This window comes from Aegilops tauschii, chromosome 2 (assembly GCF_002575655.3).
Source record: "Aegilops tauschii subsp. strangulata cultivar AL8/78 chromosome 2, Aet v6.0, whole genome shotgun sequence".
Lineage (NCBI taxonomy): Eukaryota > Viridiplantae > Streptophyta > Magnoliopsida > Poales > Poaceae > Aegilops > Aegilops tauschii.
The window spans coordinates 492,733,715-492,736,624 of NC_053036.3; positions in this window are offsets into that span (position 1 = coordinate 492,733,715).

Below are 2,910 nucleotides of genomic sequence, written 5' to 3' on the forward strand. Positions count from 1 at the left end.
CGCTGGCTTGCGGCAGGGGTCGGAGGAGGTGGCGGCGCGGTGGACTCCGGTGACGTGCGGGATGCGGTCTCCCGCACTAGCGGAAGGCGGCGGCGGCAAGTTGGGCCGTGGCCTAGCTCGGCTGGGCCGGCCCGAAGAAAGTTTTTTTTAACATTTTCTCAGACAAGCAAAAATAATAAAAACGAAATAAATAAAAATATTTTATAGGCATATAATATATCAAAATTTTCAGAAAAAGATTTTCTTCAACGTGGACATTTTTGTCAAGTCAAATAAAAGCGAAAAAAATTCAAATAATTCAAAGAGTGCTACTGCCCTACTAAAATCCAATAAAAATCATTTAAAAAATACCATAATGATTTCAAATTTATTTCTCTCCAATTTTCTGTTGTAGGGAATCATGTTACCCTAATTTCCATATATTTTATTTGTGGAGAAAAGTAATTTGAATAAAACCCAAATAATTCCAAATTGAAAAAAAAATCAAAAGGATTTTAATTTGATCCTTTTAAACTTCCAACTCATATTTCATCTGTTTTGAAGAAGTCATTTTATCTTGTCTCATGAATATCATTAAGTTGCATGAAGTTTATGAATTCAAATATTTTCAAATACCCTTTCATTTAATTAAATGGAAGAAGTCATATCATCTTCGCTCAAGGGTTTTGTATTTGAAAAAGAATTTGAATTCATGGAGATCAGCAAGCAAAGATGAAAGTTTGGGAAAGTCCTTTTATTCCCTCTCATTTAACTTTCAGAAAGTTTCGAATTTCACTCAGTTCCACACAATCAATCAAACAATCAATCAAATCTATCTATTTATTATAACATTCCAAAATTTTGTATTTTGGGATGTTACATCTCTAGGCTCAAGTGTAAACTGCATTGTCTCTTGAGTTGAAGCTACGGCTTTGGACATTGGAGTCCTCTTTGCAGGACCCTTCTTGGAAAGGCCTGGCTTGGTGGTAGCAGCAACAGCATACTCTTTCTTGAGTACCTTTTTCTTGGAGGTCACTTCCTCCTCAATCACAAAGTCTTCATCTTCACTCTCAGAAGTTCTTTTCTTCCTTTGCCTAGTAGTTGCCTTAGGCAAGTTGCTAGGAGTGCTTCTGCTTCCCTCATCATAGCTACTGGAGGGACTAGTGCCCTGACTGAGATTGACATGCTCTTCAAACTTATTCTGACTGTCACTAGCTTCTAACATTGCTGCAACTGACCCTGTGAATAGATGGGTGTGGGTAGAGTAGACCAGCGTCACAAAATACAGCTTGTTTTGCAAAAAATTGAGACAAAAACTTAACTTTAGTTTTCTGCAGAAAGCATTTCGAAGCTACCTATTTGACAAACTGGGTGACACGGAAGAACTAACAGAGTCTAAACATGCAGTTTCGGTCAGACCGAGATGCAGTTCGGTGACTACGCAAGATGCTAGGGTTTCACAAAGAAAGTGATTTCGGTCTCATGGATTAGTACACTTCGGTCAGACCGAGTTGTACTTAGTGCAATGGCCAGGGCCAATCGGTGTGATCGAAATCCTCAGATCGGTCGGTCCAAGATATGTTCTGCGGAAACCTAGCCCTAAGTTTTTGCATCCAATCTATTCTAAAGGATTTCTTTGCCGGATAGATTGATCTCATACGTGGGAAGAATAAAGGCAATATACTTTGTGCAAGAATCGGAGTAAAGGATAGCACAAAGGGTCAAATCCATACCCTAACTTGGTGACGGATCGCAACGGCGGCAACGGCGATGAAGATACCCGTTGACGGCGGCGGAGGCTCACTGGCGAAGACGGCGTTGATCCGGAGACCTAGGAGCGGCAGTGCTGGGGAGGCGCGGGCGAGAGTGTGTTTGAAGAAATTTCCAAACTACGAGTCGTGGTATATATACCCAGACTCTGTCGGTGGCGCCGAGTGGAACGTCTCGGTGGCACCGAGATGCAAAACTGCTGGTAGTTTCTGCAACTCGGTGAGACTGAATCATTCTAATCGGTGGCACCGAGATGAAAACCTAGATCAACTTACTGATTTCGATGAGACCGAATTGGATGAGTTGGTCTGACCGAAAATTATTAAGAGGTTTTGGAAGTTAGCCCTTGACGGATCGGTGGCTCCGAGTGCTCCTCACCCGGAGGGTCCGAAAGTGACTTATGCAAATTTTGTGATGTAGAATGAAGAGAGTTCGAGATGACAAAAGGCATAGAAAGCTAGAGGGAGTACTTAGGCATTCTTGTCCATCCATTTGGCAAAAGAAAAAACAAACAACCAAAACAACAAATGGATGTCCTCGAATGGAGAAAATGATGCAACCAACATGCTCACACAATAAGATAGCAAATAGAACATGTGGCAAAGCATGCACATACACTCTAGCATCTATCAAGCAATTGGCGATGACTACGTCATCTATATATGATTATATTGACTGAGGAGTCAAATGAGAACATTTGATCGTAGGTCATACTCATCGTTTAAGCACAAGTGGGGTTACCACTTTTACATAAAGCATTGTTGTGTTCACAACATTAGAGTTGCTTTTGCTCAATTTTTATAGCAAAGCTCCCCCTAGATGTGATATCCCCCCTAAGAGGGATGAATTAACCTTGGGTTTTCTCGATGATGACTTCATGTAGATATTGAAGATGTGGATGCTCAATGCTGATGTAGATCATTTGGAGCAATCCATTAGAGTGTTCTACATTTTCAATACCTACATGGGTTATTCCCACAAGGAACATACAAGGATATCCATAGATATGGAGTGAAATACACTTATGATGATGTCAATGAAAGCATTAGGTTACCTTGTCCCTTGTCTTATCAACAAGAGGGTTCGTGACTCCTTGAACTAATGCAAGATATGAAAGTTGATTGCATAAGTTCTCGCCAAAATGAATGTGAGTGAAGTATG